Source organism: Gracilinanus agilis, chromosome 3 (genome assembly GCF_016433145.1).
Source record: "Gracilinanus agilis isolate LMUSP501 chromosome 3, AgileGrace, whole genome shotgun sequence".
NCBI classification, from domain to species: Eukaryota; Metazoa; Chordata; class Mammalia; order Didelphimorphia; family Didelphidae; genus Gracilinanus; species Gracilinanus agilis.
The window spans coordinates 649,185,594-649,206,255 of NC_058132.1; the positions used below are offsets into that span (position 1 = coordinate 649,185,594).

A 20,662-nucleotide genomic window follows, 5' to 3' on the forward strand; every position below is an offset into this window, starting at 1 on the left:
GGCTATCAGTGAAATTTGGACTTTTCCCCTCAAACACTCTTTTTGTCCCCCCACCCCCAGTCACAGAATAGTGAAGATGGGAAACCATCTGGTCCCAGTGAGTAAACTGAGGCACAGGGAGGGGCGGGTGAAAAGGCCCCACGTTACTGAATTGGGGTAATTACATTTTCAGTGGGATGGTCACGAGCTAGCATGTCTGCTCCACCCCTGAAAGAACACCATTTTTAAAGGTCAATCAACACAAGCCATGTGGTACAAGGTCCAAAAGAACTGAGTTCAAGCCTCCTCTCAGGCTCTCAGGCTTGGGGTGGCCTCTAAGCTCCCCTTCAGCTATTCTCTAAAACACTTAAGGGGCAGAGAATGGCTGATGGGCATGAGGTGAGGGAGTTTCCGTAGTGGGAATGACATATTGATGGAATCCCAGGCCAAATCTGTCCATTCCCTGCCTTTAGCAAAAGGAGCATGACTTTGAAACTGTTGGTTTTAAATTTATTTTAAAAAGACCCGGTAAATAGACCTGGAAATGGTTATACTCTCAGAGTTGTGGTATGGGGGGAGGTCATTTTGCTAATACCCCTTTTCCTCCCTTTTGAATTCTTTGTTTTAGGGAATAATAATGTGGGGAGGGGAGAGGGGAGAGTTCTACTTGAAAATGAAAAGGATGTACAAACAAAAGCTAGCAATGATTTTTGAAGTAAAAAGAGGCTGTTAAAGCATTTGCCTTAATTTGGAATCATGCCCAAAGAGCTTTAAAAGAATGCCTGCCCTTTGATCCAGCAATACCATTACTAGGTTTGTACCCCAAAAACATAATAAAAAAGGATTGTACAAAAATATTTATAGCCACACTCTTTGTGGTGGTAAAAAAAAAAAAAAAGGAAAATGAGGGGGGTGTCCATGAATTGGGAAATGGCTCAATAAACTGTGGTATCTGATGGGGATGGAATATTATTGTATGGAAAAGAATAATGAACTGGAGGAATTCCATGTGAACTGGAAATACCTCCAGTAACTGATGCAGAGTGAAAGGAGCAGAACCAGAAGAATGTTGTACACAGAGACGGATACATTGTAGCACGATCAATGTAACTGACTTTGATACTAGTAACAATGCAATGACCCAGGACAATCCCGGGAGACTTATGAGAAAGACACTATCCATATCCAGAGAAAGAACTGTGGGACTAGAAACATAGAAGGAAAACATAGGACTTATCACTTACTTATATGGGTGCATGATTTGGGGTTTTGGTTTTAAAAGATTACTCGATTACAAAAATGAATAATATGGAAATAGGTATCAAGTGATAACATTTGTACAACCCAGTGGAATTGCTTGTCAGCTCCAGGAAGGGGAGGGAAAGAAAATGAATCATGTAAACATGGAAAAATATTTTAGAAATTTAAAAAATTTAAAAAGCATTTGCCTTAACTACGACATGAAAAACACAGATTATGATTTGCCTGAATCAGGACTCCGTTTGAACAATGATCTTTTCAAAGTGCCTAAGCAATGTGCCAGGCACTAGAGACAAGGACAAAAAGGGGAAACAGTCACTGCCTTCCTAAAGCTTAAATATAGACAAAGTACCTAGATATATTTACCTTTATAAACATACATACACACATATAAACACATACAAACACACACATACATACATATATATGGTACCATAAAGAGACAATGTAGTAGAAGCCAAGGAGTGCAGAAGAGGAGAGGTAGAAATATTAGCAGCTAGGGACATCAGGAAAAGAGATGGAATTTGAGTTCATATTAATTTGTTTTTATTTTTATTTTTTTACCCTGGCTCCTCCTCCCCTCCTTTTCATCATTCTTTCCTTCCTCTCTTCCTACCTTCCAAATTGAGATTAATCCCAATTTTAGACATTTATTTCCAATCTCTGCAATGAACATGATAATAAAGGGAAGATTGAAAGAATGAAGGAGGGAAGGAAGGAAAGAAGGAAAAAAAAACAAAAGAAGAAAGGTAGATGTCACCTAATTAAGGTGGTGAAGGAAGTAGTGAAGGAAGGGTTGAAAGAAGGACCACATTTACTTCTTTCTCATCCTCCTTCCCACCAAACTTCTTCCCTTCCCTACCGTCACAGTATCTCATTTATTTCCTTCCTTCTATATTTCCCATCATTACCATATTCATTTTAGAGATTGGGAATAAATGTTTTAATTAAAATTAAGTTTGACCTCTGAAGAACAGAAGGAAAGAAGGGAGGAAAAAATAAAGGATTATAGGAACAAAAAATGGAAAGAAAGAATGAAGGAATTTTAGTACGGAAGGAATGATTGAAGTAAAAATTTAGGAAGGAAGAACTGAAGAAAAAAAATGAAGGAAAGAAGGATCACATTTCTTCTTTTCCATCCTCCTTTCCATCAACTAGATTTCCATCAATCATTTCTCCCTCTCTCTCTTCCTTTCTTTCTTCCTACCTTCCATCCCTCATTCCTTCCCTAAATCATTCCCATCATTACCATATTAATTTTAGAGATTGGTAATAAATGTTTTATTCAAAATTAAATTTCACTTCAAAAAAAGGCAGGAAGGAAAGAATGAAGGAAAACATGAGGAAGGAAGGAATTAAAGGATGAAAGGAATAATTGAAGGAAAAAGTAGGAAGGAAGAAGTGAAGAAAAGAGGGAAGGAAAGAAGGATCACATTTCTTCTTCCTCACCCTCCTTTCCCACCAACTGGCCTTCCTTCCCTCCCTCCCTCCCTGGCTCCCATCTTTCCTTTCTTCATTCCCAAAATATTTCCAACCATTACCATATTCATTTTATAGATTGGGAATAAAGGTTTTAATTAAAATTCTATTTCACCTTCAAAGGAAGAAAGGAAGGACAGAAGGGAAAAAATGAAAGAAACATTGAAGAAATTAAACAAGGACCAGCCTTCCCTCACTCTCTCCCTCGTCTCTTCCTCTCATTCTTCCTCTTTCCTTCCTTCCATCAAAAATGAGATTAAATCCATCTTTAGACATTTATTCCCAATCTATAAAATGGTCAGGGTAGTAATGGGTAAAATTGAGGGGAGGAAGGAAGGAAGAAGTGAGGGAAAGTGGGATGGAAAGATGTATACCATTAAGTTCTTTCCCACCATCATTCCCACCAAGCATCCTTATCTCCATCCTTCTACCAATTCATCCATCCATTCTTCCTCCCTCCCTTAATTATTGCCATCATTATCATATTCATTTTAGAGATTGGGAATAAATTTTTTTTCTAAAATTAAATTCATTTTGAAGACAGGAAAGAAGGAACAAAACGAATGTGAGAATGGAAGCAAGGGATGGAATTCTTGGAGGGAGCACGGAATCTTGGAAGAGGAGCAGGAGACCAAATGACAGTTGGAAGAGGAGGGACTCTGGGAAGGATTGGCTGAGAAGGGGTTTTGGGGGTGGTGGTGGAAAGCTTGAGGAGAGAAGGTGGATCGAGCTCGGTGCAACCCAAAGGCTATCCTTGAGAGATTTCTGACCCAATGAGTAGATCTGCTACCACTTTTCACTGACATCTTGATATCTCCTGAATCCAAAACGTGCCAATCAGAGTTTGGGGATTCTGGACTCCATCGGGGAGCAGATCTCTGAACCTTGCCTTGTACTGACCCTTATCTGTTATAAACAAACTGATTTGGTATATAGGCATAGGATCAGCAGGAAGGGCAGGGGAAGCTTTGTATTGAGACAGATCGGTCTCTACAAGGTGAAGGACCTGAAAGGGGTTTAAACTTTAGGGTCTCCTGCACCCACTGACCACCACCACTTTCCTTCATCCTTATCCATTACTTTGTTATCTTTAAAAAAGTCAGATTGCCTTTAGGTTTACTTGAGAGACAGTGAAAGGAAGGAGTGCTGCAGCCTAATCAGGCAGATATCCATCTTTGAGCCTGACCTGCAGAAGCAGGGAGGCTTATGTGAGCCCCAGTTCAGAACAGCAACGATTCAGGTCTCTACGTATCCCACCTTGTGTGGAAGCCTTCCCTCCATCCCTCGAGGGGTGGCACGCCTCCCTAGGGTCCCTCACTTCCAAGGGGACCCCTCATTGTCTCACTGTATTAGTGGACAGCAGTGAGTGAGGAGGGGATTGCTATACTGACCCCACTTTGTTCCCTAGCTATATCCCCCTCCTTGTAAGTCACCCTAATACATGGGGAAGGAATTAAAAGATAAAAGGAATAATTGAAGAAAAAACTGTAGGAAGGAAGAAGTGAAGAAAGTAGGGAAGGAAAGAAGGATCACATTTGTTCTTTCCCACCCTCCTTTCCATCAACCAGCTTTCCCTCCCTCATTCACTCCCTCTCTCCCTCATCCCTCCTTCGCTCCCATATTTTCTTCATTCCTGAAATATTTCTGATCATTACCATATTCATTTTATAGATTGGGAATAATGCTTTTAAATAAAATTCAATTTCACCTTCAAAGGAAGGAAGGAAGGACAGAAGGAAAAAATGAAGGAAGGATTGAAAGAATGAAACAAGGAATGAAGGAAGGAAGGAATTCTAGGACAAGAGAAATAACTGAAGTAAAATTTTGCGAAAGAAAAAGTGAAAAAAAAAGTAGAAAGAAAGAAATATCACATTTCTTCTTTCCCACCCTCCTTCCCATCAACCAGCCTTCCATCCCTCACTCTCTCCTTTTCGTCCTCTCTCCCTTGTCCTTTCCTTGGATTCTTCCTCCTTCCGTCAATCTTTCCTTCCTTTCATCCTTCCTTCTGTCGTTCCTTCCTTCCTTTCTTCTTTCCTTCAAAATTGAGATTAAATCCATCTTTAGACATTTATTCCTAATCTCTAAAATGGTTGTGTTAATAATGGGAAATATTGAGGGAAGGAAGGAAGGTAGAAAACCAGGAAGGAAGAATAGAAGAAGTGAGAGAAGGAGGGATGGAATGAAATATAACATTAACTTCTTTCCCACCCTCATTCTTACCAGAAACCCACATTTCCATCCTTCTACCGATTCATCTTTGCTTCCTTTCTTTCATCCTTCCTTCATTCCTTCTTTTCTAACTTCCTTCCTTTGCTCTCTTGATTATTCTCATCATTACCATATTCATTTTAGAGATTTTTAATGAAGGTTTTTTTCAATAATCAATTTCATTTTGAATAAAGGAAGGAAAGAAGGAATGAAGGAACAAAAAAGGAAGAAAAGAATGAAAGGATAAAAGGAATAATTGGAGGAAAAATGTAGAGAGGAAGAACCTCCTTCCCACCAGCCAGCTTCCTTCCCTCCCTCTCTACCTCTCACCCAGACTCCCTCCTCCATTCTTTCCATGCTTCCTTCCTTCCTGTGTTCCTACCTTCCATATTGAGAATAAATCCAAATTTAGACACTTATTTCAAAACTCTGCAATGGATTTAGTAATAATGGGATTGAAGATTGAATGAAGGAAGGAAGGAAAAAAGAAACAAAGGAAGGAAGGTAGATGACAATTAAGGTGGTGAAGGAAGTAGTGAAGCAAGGAGGGATCAAAAGGATTGCATTTACTTCTTTCTCACCCTCCTTCCCACCAAACTTCTCCCCTTCCCTACCTTGAATACCTACTCTCCTTCCTTCCTTCCTCTCTCCATTCCTCTGTTCCTTTGTTCTTGGCTTCCTTCCATCCTTCTCTAAGCAGTTCTTATTATTAATGTATCCACTTTAGAGATTTGGGATAAATGTATTAATTTAAATTTAATCTTAAGTTTGAAAGAAGGCTCAAAGTGATATAGAAGAAAGTAATAAGGAAAGAAAGAAAGATGGAAGTAATGATGGAAAGAAGAAGGGAAGGAAGAAACAATGATGAAAGGAAGGATGGAAGGAAGGAAAGAAGGAAGGAAGGAAAGTGGGGAGAAGGTGGGGTGGGAAGGAAGGATGGAGTGAAGGAAGGATGGAAGAATAGAAGGAACAAGGAAGGGAAAAGGGAAGAAAATAAGGTGTAAGGTGGAATGAATAAGGGAAAGGAGTGATGAATACTAGATTCAGTACTTTTCCATTAAAATTTTTCTTTTCCCCACCCCACTCCTCACCAGCTACCTATTAACTTTCTTTCCATTCTTTGTTCATTCCTTCCAATTCTTTTTCTATGTTTTTCAATCATTCTTTCATTGTTTTTTACTTTCTTCTTTCCTTCTATCTTTCATAAATGTTTCCTGTTATTACTGTATTCCTTTTGGTGATTCAGAATAAATGTATTAATATAAATTTAATCTGAGTATCAAAAGATGGAAAGGAGGAATTAAAGATGTAAGAAATGAAGAAGGAAGGAAGGATGGAAGAAATGATACAAGGAAGAAAGGAACAAACAAATGTATCTAGTAAGGAAGGAACCAAGGAAGGAATGAAAGAAGTATGAATGGAAGGACAGAAGGAAGGATGGAATAAATGATAGAAGGAAGAACAGGAGAAAGAAACAAAGATAAGAAGGAAGGAAGGAAGGAAGGAAGGAACAAAGGAATGAAATGTGTATGTAAGAAGAAGGAAGGATGGATGGAAGAAAAGATAGAAAGAAGAAAGGGAGAAAGGAACAAAGAAAGATATGAAGGAAGGGTGGAAGGAAGGAAGGAAACTAGGAAGGAAGGAGGGAAGGAAGAAAAGGCAGAACAACAGTAATAATTAGAGATAGAAATGTAGAAAGAAAGGGTTGAAAGAAGGAAGGAAGGAAGAAATGTTAGGAAAGAAGGGTTATCAACTAAGATCACATATTTTTCTTTCTCACCCTCCTTTCCACCAATAATATGCTTTACCTCCTTCCCTCTATCACTCTGAACAGCCCTCCCATTTCATTCCCATGTTTCCTTCCTTCCTCCTTCCTTCCTTCCCCTCTTTCCTAACTGTTGTTATATTCAATAATCTGGGAAGAGATGGATGCCACCTTGACTGACAGGGATGGCAGTTGATCAACTCGGAATGTTCCCAGGTGCCGTGAGCCAGAGGCAACCGTCAGTTGGTCTCACCCTATAAATAACCCCTCATAGCCACTTTGAGGGAGGTCTCTGGACTCAGAGCCTGAGAACTGGAGATCACAGATCTCTGCCAACCTTTGTGGTTCAATCTGGGCAGTGGGTGGCTGAAGGGTGGCTGGAAGGGTGGTGAAGGGTTGCCAGGAGGTTTAAGAAGAAGAGGGTAGGAATAAACCTGAATCTATTTCCTGACAGACTGTGAGAGCTAGTAAATCACCAACACTGGTGGTAAGAGAGCTGAGAGAATAAAGACCATCAATACATCTGCAGCAATAGCCTCCCTATTCTCTGGCTTAGCTGTGGCCAGGTCCGGCTGGAGATAGAGGGAGAGGTGAAATTTCCAACCTCCACCAGATCAATTGCCTCCAGTCCTGATTGTTAAATAGTCTATAGATAATAGATCAATAGGGTTTCCAATCCCCAATCCTTGACCTTGTTATCCTTTCCCTATTTATAGATAAAAGAGTGTTCAACAATAAATACCTTCCTGAGTGGTCTTTCTATCACGGCCCTTGGGAAGGGAGTCAAATGCAGTCAGATCCTGAACTAACGTTATCCAAGGCAGATCAATAGCCCAATACTAATTTATCCAACCTCAGGTTGGACCTGAAAGGTTACCCATCTATCTAACCTCTGGAGGGTCCTTACTTGGGCAGCTGTTAGAGAAGGGAATAACTTGTAACAGCAGTCAGGGTAATAGGAGTAGATGTTCCTCCAGCCAACTGCAGCTGAGGAGATCATAGATAGATACACATCATCACCAGCATTACTATATCTCTATATCTCCCTTGTACTCTATATTCCTATAACACTATCAAATTGAGGTTAAATGCAAATTTACAATAAATCTCCAAAATGGATATGATAAATTGGGAAGACTGTATGAATTAATGAAGAAACAAGGAAGGAAAAAGCAAGTAAGGAAGAAAGCATTGAAGGAAGGGATGAAAGACATAAGAACAGAAGGAGTAAGGAAGGAAGGAAGGAAGAAAAGAAGGCAGCACAACAGTAATAATTAAAGATAGATATGTAGTTTTCTACCAATCTTCCTTCCTTCCATCTGTATCGCCTTTCCTTCCTTCCTAATTTCCAGAGTGAAATTAAATCCAAGTTTAGACATTTATTTACACTCTGAAATGGATATGGCAATAATGGGAGGATTACATGAATAAAGGAAGGAATTAGGAAGGAAGGAAGGAAAGATGGAGAGAATTAAGGAAGGAAGTATGGAAGGACATAGGGATAAAAGGAAGGAAGTAAAGATAAGAGGAAGAAAGAAAGGAAGAAATGAATGAAGAAAGGATGAAAGGAAGGGAGGAAGACAGGAAAGAAGGAAGGAAAAAGAAAATAATGTAGGAAAGAACAAGGGAAAGGAGTGGTGGAAATGAATATTTAATTCATTATTTTCCCAACAGCCTTCTTACTAACCATTTTCCTTTCCCTCCCTCTTCAGCATCTACTTCCTCACATTCTTTCCTATGTTCATTTGTTTGTTTGTTCATTCCTTCCTTCCTTCACTTCCTTCCTAACTTTTCTAATTGTTTCCTTCCTTCATTCCTGCCTTCCTTCCTTCTTACCTCCCCTAAATATTCCCTGTTATTACGATATCCACTTTGGAGAGCCTGAATAAATGTACTAATATAATATAATCTGAGTTTTGAAAGAAAGAAGGAATGAAAACTTAAGGAAGGTAGGAAGGAAATAAGGAAGGAGGAAAGGAAGGAAGGAAGAAACAAAGACAAAGCAACAGTAATAATTATAGATATGTAGGAAGGAAGAAGTGAAGAAAAGATGGTTGTAAAGTAGGATCACATTTTTTCCCTTCCCACTAACCTTTTAACCAATAAGTCTTATTTCCCTCCCTCTCTTGCCAGCACTCCCTCTTCCCTCCCATGTTTCCTTCCTTCCTTTCCACCCTTCTTAATTCCTTTCATCCTAATACTCTTTCCTTCTTTCCTAATTTCCAAAGTAAAATTAAGTCAACCTTTAGAGATTTATTTACAATCACCAAAATGGATATGATAATAATGGGAAGATTGTATGAATGAAGGATGGAAGGAAAGGAAAGAAGGATGGAAGGAAAGAAGGAAGAAAGGAAACAGGTAAGAAAATAAGGTAGGAATGAACAAAGGAAAGATGGAGGGGTGAAAAGGAATATCACATTTACTGCTTTCCCAATGTCCTTCCCATTAAGCATCTTCTTTTCTCTCCCTCCTTCAGCAGCTACCTCCTTACCTTTCTTTCCTTTGTCTTCGTTTGATGGATCCATTCTGCCTTCCAACATTCCTTTCATTGTTTGTTCAAAGATTCTTTTATTGGTGTGTTCCATCATTTGTATCTTCCTTCCTTCCTCCTTTCCTTACATTCTTCTCTAAATGTTTCATTTTATTACTGTATTCACTTTAGAGATTTGGAATAAGTGTAATTAATATAAATTTAATCTGATGTTTGAAAGAAGATAGGAAGGAATAAGAGAAGGGAGAAGGAATAAGGAAGAATGGAAGTAATGATGGAAGGAAGAAATGAAGAAAGGAATATTGGAAGGAAGACAGGAAAGAAGAAAAGAAGATAGGAAAGAAGAGAAGGAAGGTGGGAGGGGAGGAAGGAAGGATGAGTAAAAGGAAGGAAGGAAGTCAGGAAGAAACAAATGAGGAAAGCAAGGATGGAAGGAATGAAGAAATGAATGAAAGGATGGAAGGAAGGAAGAGGGAGGGAAGGAAGAAAGGTGGAAGGAAGGGAAGATGGAGAGAAGGAAGGAAGGGAAAAGGTAAGAAAATAAAGTTGGAATGAACAAGGGAATGATGGAGGGATTAAAGGAACATCACATTTATTACTTTCCCAATGTTGTTCCCATTTACCATCTTCTTTTCTCTCCCTCCTCACCAGCTACCTCCTTACCTTATTTCCTTTTCTCTTCATTTGTTGATTCTGTTCTTCCTTATAAATTCCTTTCATTGTTTGTTCAAAGATCCTTTTGTTGGTTTGTTCCATCATTCATATCTTCCTTCCTCCCTTCCTCCCTTCCTTACATTCTTCTTTAAATATTTCCTATTATTACTATATCCATTTTAGAGATTTGGAATAATGTATTAATATAATTTTAATCTGATATTTGAAAGAATAAAGGAAGGAATGACAGAAGAAAAGAAAGAAGTAATGAGGGAAGGAAGAAAGGATGGAAGGAAGGAAGGATGGAGAGAAGGAATGAAATATGGAAGGAAGGAGAGATGGATGAAAGTAAGGAAGTAATGATGGAAGGAACAAATGAAGGATGGAAGGGAGGAAGTAGAGAAGGAAGGTAGGAGGGAGGGAAAGATGGAAAGAAGAAAGGATAGAAGGAAGGAAAAAGGGAAAGAAGGAGTGATGGAAATGAATATTAGATTCATGACCTTCCCAACATCCTTCACATTAACCATTTCCTTTCCCTCCCTCATCTTATTTCTTCATTCATTTTTTGGTAATATTTTTCACGAGTTTGTTCAGTCATTCCTTTGTACATTCTCTTTCCTTCCATCCTTCTCTAAACGATTTCTATTATTACTGTATCCACTTTAGAAATTCGGAATAAATGTGTTATTTTAATTTAATCTGAGACATGCAGGAAGGGAGGAAAGAATGACAGAAATAAGAAAGGAATAACAAAGGAAGGATGGAATTAGTGATAGAAAGAAGGAAGGAAGGAATGCTATTTGGAGATTAGTTCAGTCATTTGTTTTTGTTCATTCTTTCCTTTCTTCCTTCCAACATTTGAGACTTTTTTAGCCATTCTTTCTTTCTTTTTTTAAATTTTTTTTAAACCCTTAACTTCTGTGTATTGGCTCCTAGGTGAAAGAGTGGTAAGGGTGGGCAATGGGGGTCAAGTGACTTGCCCAGGGTCACACAGCTGGGAAGTGTCTGAGGCCGGATTTGAACCTAGGACCTCCAGTCTCTAGGCCTGACTCTCCATCCACTGAGCTACCCAGCTGCCTCTTCAGCCATTCTTTCATTCCTTTCTAACTTACTTCCTTCCTTTTCCAATTCCTTACTTCATCTTTCTTCTGTTCCCTCCCTTCCTTCCTTCCTTTCTAAAATGAAATTAAATTCAGGTTTAGAAATGTATTTTCAGTCACTAAAAAGGATATAATAATTTAGGGAAGATGGTTTGAATGAAGAATGGAAAGAAGAAGGAAGGAAAGAAAGAAGGAAAATGGTAATTAAATAAGGTAGGAATGAACAAGGGAAAATGGAAGCATTGAAAATAACACATTCATTACCTTCCTAACATCATTCCCATTACCAATATTTTCTTTCCCTCTGCTCCTGCTTCTTCTCTCCTTTCTGTCTTAGTTTGTTTGTTCCCTTCTTCCAACATTCTTTTGATTGTGTGTTCAAAAATTCTTTCATTGATTTGTTCCATCAGTTCTTTCTTCCTTCCTTCATACCTTCCTTCCTTTCCTTCTTTAAACTCTTCTCTAAATGTTTCTTATTATTACTGTATCCACATTAGAGAATCAGAATAAATGTATTAATATAAATTTAGTCTGATGTTTGAAAGAGGAATGTCAGGAATAAAGAAAGAATTTAGGATGGAAAGAAGCATGGAAGGAAGGAAGAAAGGCAGGAATGAAGTTAGACAGAAAAGAAGGAAGGAAGGAAGGAAGGAAGGACAAAAATAATAATTAAAGATAGATATGTGGGAAGGAAAAAGTGAATAAAGGAGTGTTATAAAGTAGTATCACATTTTTTTCCTTCCCACATTTTTTCCACCAATAAGTTTTACCTCCCTTCCTTCCTCCCTCTTGCCAGAACTCCTTCTTCCCTCCCGTTTCCTTCCTTTTTTCCTACCTACTTCTTTCCATACTTATCCCTTTTAATTCCTTCCTTCCTTCCTAATTTCCAAAGTGAAAATAAATGCAAGTTAAGACATTTATCACCAAATCAACAAAATGGAGATGATAATAATGAGAAAATTATAGGAAGGAAGGAAGGAAGGAAGGAAAGAAGGAAAGGAGGAAAGGAGGAAGAAAGGAAGGAAGGAAGGAAGGAAAAAAGGAAGAAAGGAAGGAAAAAGGTAACAAAATACAGTTGGAATGGGAGGCAGCTGGGTAGCTCAGTGGATTGAGAGCCAGGCCTAGAGACGGGAGGTCCTAGGTTCAAATCTGGCCTCAGACACTTCCCAGCTGTGTGACTCTGGGCAAGTCACTTGACCCCCATTGCCTACCCTTACCACTCTTCCACCTATAAGTCAATACACAGAAGTTAAGGGTTTAAAATAAAAAAAAAATACAGTTGGAATGAACAAGGGAAGGATGGAGGGATGGAAAGGAATACCACATTTATTACTTTTCCAATGTCCTTCCAATTAACCATCTTCTTTTCTCTATCTCCTCACCAGCTATCTCTTTACCTTAATTCCTTTCTGTCTTAGTTTTTTTTCAACATTCCTTTGATTGTTTGTTAAAAGATTCTTTTGTTGGTTCATTCCATCATTCCTATCTTATGTCATCCCATCCCATCCTTCCTTCCATTCTCCTCAAAAATTTCCTATTATTACTGTATCCTCTTTAGAGATTTGGAATTAATGCATTAATATAAATTTAATCTGAAGTTTGAAAGAAGGAAGAAGGAATGATAGGAGTAAGAAAGGAATATGGAAGGAAGGAAAGACTGAGGTAATGATGGAAGAAAGGAAGGAAAGAAATGAAGAAAGGGATGGAAGGAAGGCAATGTTGAAGGAAGGAAGGAAAAATTGGAAGTAGAGAAGGAAGGTGGGAGGGAGAGAAGGAAGGATTGAGAGAAGGAATGAAGAAACGAATGAAGAAGGCAAGTATGGATAGAAGAAAGGAAGGATGGGAGGAAGGGAGGGAGGAAGGAAGGAAGATAGAAGGAAAGATGGAGAGAGGGAAGGAATGAAAGAAAGAAGAATGGAAAGAAAGAAAAAGGTAAGAAAATATGGTGAGAATGAATAAGGGAAAGATGGATGGATCAACAGAATATCATATTTATTACTTTCAAAATGTCCTTCCCATTAATCTTCTTCTTTTCTCTCCCCTCTCACCAACTACCTCCTTACCTTCTTTCTTAGTTTCTTCATTTGTTGGTTCTGTTCCTTCTTTCCAACATTCCTTACATTGTTTGTTCAAAGATCCTTTTGTTGGCTCATTCCATCATTCCTTCCTTCTTTTTTTTATTTATTTCTTCCTTTCTTTTTCATTCATTTCTTCCTTCCTTTCTTCTCTAAATGTTTCCTATTATTACTGTATCCACTTTAGAGATTTAGAGTAAATGTATTAATATATAAATTTAATCTGACATTTGAAAGAAGGAAGGAATGACAGAAGTAGAAAGGAATAATGAAGGAAAGAAGGATATGTTAGAAGAAAGGAAGGAAGAAATGAATGAAAAAAGAAGGTTGGAAGGAAGGAAGAAATGAATGAAAGAAGGATGAAAGGAAGAAAGGAAGGTTGGAAAGGAATGAAGGAATGAAGAAAAGGATGGAAAGAGAGAAGGAAGAAGGGAAGTATGGAGAGAAGGAAGTGTAAGAGGGAAATAGATGTTAAAGCATTTTGGAAGTTTAGACAGGCAGGCAGGAGCTGAGATTCCAACCTGGAACACAGTGGAGATTCTAAACAGGCAGTTGGGGTTTTAGAGGAGTTGGGAAAGAATTGACCTGAGAGACTTGTGGATTTGGGGTATCTCTAAGCAACATCTGAGACCTTCCAGCTAGCAGAATTGAGGAGTACAGGTGGAGAATACTGTCTTGCTTGGTGGACAAGTAAGATCAGTCTCCCTAATTTCTCTGAAGAGTTAATTGACTGGTTGCTCTGCCTTTGGAATATATTTGGACTACTACTGACCAAGATCATCAGACCATCTGATCAAGACCATCAGATCATCTNTTGGACTACTACTGACCAAGATCATCAGACCATCTGATCAAGACCATCAGATCATCTCCATGAGATCCCATTTGTCCCTTGTGTCTCAGCTGCCTGCTTAGTATAGTGTAGAGATTTCCCAGATCTTCAACTTTTAACCCTGATTTTGATCCTTAGTGTTTTAGGTTAAGTGTGACCTCTCCCATCATCTCTAACCCTATAGTCAGTATTAAACCTGTATTTTTATAATTCTTTGGTCCCTGTCTATTCACTTGTTATTTCACCAGACTCTCAGGCTAGGTGGATCTGTGGTGGCAGTTGGTATCAACTGCTAATCCATAATTTCCCATTCCTTGTACTTTGGTGGGGTTTGTGTTTCCCCAGTTTGTTAGCTCCAGTCTATTATCCCTGTCCAAACAGTTCTCCTTCTCCCCTTTCTCTGAACACAGTAATATTTAAGTTACCCACAAGTATTTCCCCATAAGAGAAGAAAGGAAAATAAGAAAATAATATAGGAACAAACGAGGTACAGAAGGAATGATGGAAATGAATACTAGATTTGCTACTTTCCCAGCATCCCTCCCATTAACATTTTCCTTTTCCTCCCTCCTCATCAGCTACCTCTTTTTCTTCTCTCCTTTATTTGTTCATTTGTTCATTCATTCCTTAATTCCAATATTTTTTTAGGAGTTTGTGGAGTCATTCTTTGATTTATTCTTTCGTTTGTTTATAAATTCCTTCCTTCATTCTACAATTCTTTCCTTCCTTTCTTCCTATCTTCTTTCCTTCTAAAAGTCCTTCAATAATTTTCTCAGTCAACCTTTTGTTCATTCCTTCCTTGCTTGCTTCCTTCGATAGTTTGTCAATCTTTCGTTTGTTCTTTCATTCCTTCCCTCCTTCCTTCCTCTTCCATCCTTCTTTAAATGTTTCCTATTATTACTGTATCCACTTTAGAAATTCCAAATAAGTGTATTAATTTAAATTTAATCTGTACCGAAGGAAGAAATGATAGAAGAAAGGAATAAGGAAGGAAGGAAGGATGGAAGTAATGATGAAAAGAAAGGAAGAAAAAAGGAAATAGAGAAGGAAGAAAAGAATACTGGACAACTATAATAATTAAATATACAGATGTAGGAAGGAAGAAGTGAAGAAATAAGGGTTGTAAAGCAACCCTTCTTTCCCACTATCCTTTCCACCAATAAGTTATATCTCCCTCCCCACCTCTCCCTCTCACAAGCCCTCCATCCCCCTTTTCGTTTCCTTCCTTCCTTCTCCCCTTTCCTTAACTTCCTTCTTAATTTCCAAAATGAGATTAAATCCAAATTGAGATTTATTTACAGTCTCCAAAAATGGATATTATAATAATGGGAAAATTTCACAAAGGATATAAGGATAGGAAGGAAGGGAAGGAAGGAAGGGGTTAAGAAAATAAGGTAGGCATGAACAAGGAAAAGGAGTGAGGGAAATAAATATTAGATTCACTACTTTCCCAACATCCTTCCCCTTAACCATTTTCTTTTTTATTCATCCTCACCAACTACCTTCTTACATTCATTCCTTTCTTCATTCATTCTTTCCTTCCTTCCAATACTTTTTTGAGATTTGTCCAGTTATCTCTTTCATTTGTTCTTTTATTTGTTCATTACTTTCTTCTTTCCTTTACTTCCTTTCTTCCTTTTCCAATTCCTTCCTTCCTTTCTTCCTGTCTCCTCTGCTTTCTTCCTTTCTTCTTTCTTTACTTCCTTCCTCCCCCTTCCTTCCAACATTCTTTTGAGATTTTCTTTACTCATTCTTTCCTTAGTTCTTTCCTTCCTTCCTTTTCCCCTTTCCTCTGTTCCTTCCTTCTTTCCTTCACTTCCTTCTTTTTCCAATTCCTTCCTTCCATTCTTCTCTAAATTTTTTATTTTGTTATTACTAATTTTTGCTATTAATTCCTTTTTTAAATTAATTTTATTGTTAATTATTATACAATATAATTATTTTTCTTAGTTTTAATTAATTAAATAATTGGTGTTATTTGCTATTGCTAATAGAAGGAACAAAGGAAGCAAGGAGCAAAAGAAGAAAGGAAGGAAATAGGGAATGAGATAAACCAGGATGGAGAGAAGGAATTAAGGAAAGATGGAAGGGAAGGAAAGAAGACATGGCTACCAAAGTAATTAAAGGCAGTTATGTAGGAAGGAAGATGTGAAGAACGTAGATTGTAAAGTAGGATCATATTTTTTCTTTCCCACTATTCTTTCAACTAATAAGCATTACCTCCCTCCCTCTCTCTCTCGACGGCCCTTCTTTCTTCCTCCATTCTTACCTTCCTTCCTTACACCCTTTCCTTCCTTACTAATTTCCAAAGCGAGATTAAATCCAATTTTATACATTTATTTACAATATCCAAAATGGATGCAGAAATAATGGAAAGATTCCACAAATGAAGAATGAAAAATCCACAAAGCGAAGTAAGGAAAAAAATGAAGGAAGGAAGGAAGGATGAAAAAAGGTAAGCAAGAATGATAGGACAGAAGGAAAAAAGGAAGGAATGAAGGGAAAGAGAAAGGATGTAGTAAAAAAGGAAGGAAGGAAAACAGAAATGAAAGTAGGAAAGAAGCAAAGAATATATGAAGGAATAAAGGAAGGAGAGGGGCAGGGAAGGAAGTAAAGAAAGCAAGAGAATAATTAAAGATAGATATGTAAAATAGATAATGCAATAATGGTAAGATTCCATGAATGAATGAACAAACAAAGGAAGGAAAGAAGGAAGGAAGCAAGGAAGGAAAAAAGGAATCAAAGAAGGAAGCAAGGAATGAATGAATAATTGAAGGAAGGAAGGAAGGACAGAAATCAGGAAGGAAGCAAGGAAGGAAGAAAAGAAGGTATGATTGAGTAAAGGAGGAGAGAAGCAGGCAAGGAAGAAAAGGCAAGACAACAATAATAATTAAAGGCATATGTAGGAAACAAGAAGTGAAGAAAGGAAGGATATAAAGGATCACATATTTTTTTGTCAACCCTCCTTTCCTCCAATAAGCTTTACCACCTGACCTCTCTCATTCTCGCCAGCCCAATATCCTCCCTCCCTTGTTTCCTTCCTTTTTTCTACCTTACTACATTCCTTCCTTCCATCTTCATGCTTTTGTCTTCCTTTCTTCCTAATTTACAAACTAAATTAAATAACTTTTACACATTTATTTACAGTCTCCAATAGGGATATGGTAAAAATGGGAAGATTGCACTAATGAAGGAAGAAAGGAACAAAGGAATGAAGGAAAGAAGAAAGGAAGGAAGCAAGCAAAGAAGGAATGTAGGAGTAAAGCAAAGAAGGAATGTAGGAGTAAAGGAAGGAAGAAAAAAAGGTAAGACAACAATAATAATTATAGATAGGCATGTAGGAAGGAAGTAAAGAAAAGAGGGTTGTAAAGTAGGATCACATTTTTTTCTTTCCCACCATTCTTTCAACCATTAATCTTTAGCTCCCTCCTTCTCTCCCTCAACAGCCCTCCCTCCATTGGTTCTCTTCTTCCTTCCTACCTTCCTTCCATCCCTTTCCCCTTCATTCCTTCCTTCCTAATTTCAAAAGTAAGATTTAATCCATGTTTAAACATTTATAATATCTAAAATGAATATGGTAATAAAGGGAAAATTGCATGAAGGAAGGAAGGAAGGAAAGAAGGAAGAATGGCAATAATAATTCAAGGAAGATATGTAGGAAGAAATGAAGAAATGAGTGTTGAAAAGTCAGATCACAATTTTTCCTTACCACCATCCTTTCCACTAATAAGAATTAAATCTCTCCCTCTATTCATCTCACACACCCCTGCTTTTTACCTCCTTTTTTGTCTTCCTTCTTTCCTTCCCTAAATGTTTCCTCTTATTGCCATATCCATTTCAGAGATACGGAATAAATGTATTCATATGAATGTAAACTGAATTTTGAAAGTAGGAAGGAAAGAAGAAACAAAAAGAGAACAAAGAAGTTAAGAAAGAAGGAAAGAAAAAGGATGGATAGAAGGAAGAAAGAAGTGAAGAAAATGAGGTAAGACTGAACAACAGAAGGAAGTAGCAATGGAAAAGAATATTATATTTATTACTTTCCTAATGTCCATGCCACCAACCATCATCCCTTCATTCCCTTCTAATGACTTTATTATTTTCATTCCTTCCTTCCTTTGTTCATTTGTCCTTTCTTCCATCCAACTTTCCTTCAATAGTTCTCCCTATCCATGGATCATTCCTAAGTGCCTCCCTTCTTTTCTTCCTGCCTTACTTCCTATCTTCCTTCTTTCTTTCCTAGCTTCTTTCCTTCCTTCTTCTTGCGCACCCTCCCTTCATTTCTACCTAACTTTTTTCCTTCATTCAATCCTTTCTCCCTTCTGAATTGAGACTAAATTCCAGTTTATATACTGATTTCAAATCTCCTAATTGGATTAGGTAATAAAGAGAAAATAGAAAAAAGGAAGGAGCAAAGGAAGGAAGATAGGAATGAAGAAACAAAGGATGGAAGGAAGAAAAGAAGGAAGAATGGAATGAGAGAAGAATGGAAAGAACAATAGAAGGAAGAAAGGAAAAGAGGAAGGAAGGCAGGAAATAGGACAGTAATAATTAAAGCAAGATATGTAGGAAGAAAGAAGTGAAGCAAGGATTGTTGGAATGTAGGATCATATTTTTTCCTTACCACCATCCTTTCAAGCTTTCATTCCCTGCCTCAATTCCTCTTGCCACCACTCCCTTTCCCCTCCCTTTTTGCTGCCTTCTTTCCATAAAAGTTTCCTATTATTACAATTTCCATTTTAGAGATATGGAATAAATGTATTAAAATAAATTAAGTCTGAATTTTGAAAGAAGGAAGGAATAAAATAAAAAAGGAAGAAGTTAGGACTGAAGGGTAGGAGGAAAGAAGGAACACTGGAAGGAAGAAAGGAAGGAAAGAACAATGAATGGAAGGAAAGAAGGAAGGATCAAAGGAAAGGAATAGCACATTTGTTACTTTCCCAATGTCCATTCCACCAAATATCACCATTTCACTACCCCTGAACTACCAACATAATTAGCTTCTTTCATTCCTTCTTTCCTTTTTTCATTTCTTCCATCCAACTTACATTAATTAATTCTCCATATTGCTGGTTCAATCCTTCATTTCTTCCTTCCCTCCTTCTGTCCTTCCTTCCTTGCTCCTTTTCATCCTTCCTCCTTCTCTCCTACCTAACATTGTTCCTTCCTTCCCTCCTTTCTCCCTTCCAAATTGAAATTAAATCCACATAAACATCTTTTCAAATCTCCAAAATGGATTAGGTAATAAAGCAAAAATTAAACAAAGGAAGTACCAAAGAAAGGAAGGAAAGAGCAATGGAAAGGAATATCATATTTATTACTGTCCCAATGTCCTTCCAATCAAACATCATCCCTTCACTCTCTCCTAACAACTGTATTACCTTCTTTCATTCCTTTCTTCCTTTGTTCATTCATTCCTTCCTTTCCTCTGCCCAACTTTCCTTCGATAGTTCTCCCTATCCTTGGCTTGGTCCCAAGTTCCTCCCTTCTTTTCTTCCTGCATTCCTTTGGTCCCTCCTTTTTTTCTTTCTTCCTTCCTTACTTCCCTCTCTCTCCCCATTCATTCCTACCTAACTTCTTTCCTTCCTCCCTTCCCACCTTTCTCCCTTACAAAGTGGGAGTAAGTTGAAGTTCAAATGTTTATTTTTAATCTCTAAAATCAATTAGGTAATAAAAGGAAAATTGGACAAAGGAAGGACAAAAGGAAGGAAGTTACAAATGAATGAAGGAGCAAAGGATAGAAGGAAAGAACAAAGGAAGGAAAGAAAGAATGGAAATAAGGAAGGAAAGATGACAGTAATCATTAAAGTAGAATGTGTAGGAAGGAAGAAGTGAAGAAAGGAGTAGTGTAAAATCACATTTTTTCCCTTACCAGCATCTTTCCACAAATAAGATTTAAATTCCTCCCTCTATTCTCTCACCACCCCTGCCTTTTCTCTCCCTTTTTGCATTCCTTCCTTCCCCAGATGTTTCATATTATTACCATATACATTTTAGAGATTCAAAATACATGTATTAATATAAATTTAATCTGATTTTTGAAAGTAGTGAGGATGGAATGAAAGAAATAAGGGAAGAAAAAAGAATGAAATAAAAAGGATAGGAGGAAAAAAGCAATGAAGGATAGATGGATGAAAGGAATGAAAGAAAGAAGGAAGAAGGGAGGAAAATGAGTTAAGAATGAACAATGACAGGAAAGCAATAGAAAGGAGTATCACATATATTAATTTACAAATGTCCTTCCCACCAACCATCATCCCTTCACTCTCTCCTAACAACTTTACTACCTTCTTTCATTCTTTCATTCTCTTTGTTCCTTCCTTTCTTGTGTCCAACTTTCCTTCAATAGTTCTCCCTATTCATGACTTGTTCCTAAGTTCCTCCCTTCTTTTCTTCCGTCCTGTTTGTTCTTTCCTTCTTTCCATTTCTACTTTCATTTCTCCCTTCTTCCCTCTCTTCCCCCATTCATTCCTACCTAATGTCTTACCTTTCTTCCTCCTTTCCTTTCTCCCTGCCAAATTGAGAGTAAATCCAAGTGTAAAGGGTTATTTTGCATCTCCAAAACTGATTAGTTAATAAAGGCAAAATTGGTCAAAGGAAGGAAGACAGGAATGAAGGAAGGAACAAATGAAAGAAGGAAGGAACAAGGAAAAGAAAAAAGGGAAGGAACAATGAAAGGAAAGAAGGAATGATGGAAGGACTGAAGAAAGACAGGAATGAAGGAACAAATGAAGGAAAGAAGGAACAAAGGAAAGAAGAAAGGGAAGTGAAATAGGTAAACACCAAGGGGTTAATAGAGGGAGTAGGGGGTGATAG

At 37.7% G+C, this 20,662-nt stretch overlaps 1 protein-coding gene across 1 annotated transcript in view; it reads right to left on the reverse strand.

The window, feature by feature from the left end:
* Window positions 1-20,662, reverse strand: part of ANO7 (anoctamin 7) — a 76,510-nt gene that overhangs the window by 20,685 nt on the left and 35,163 nt on the right. The gene's annotated exons all lie outside the window — the stretch shown is intronic.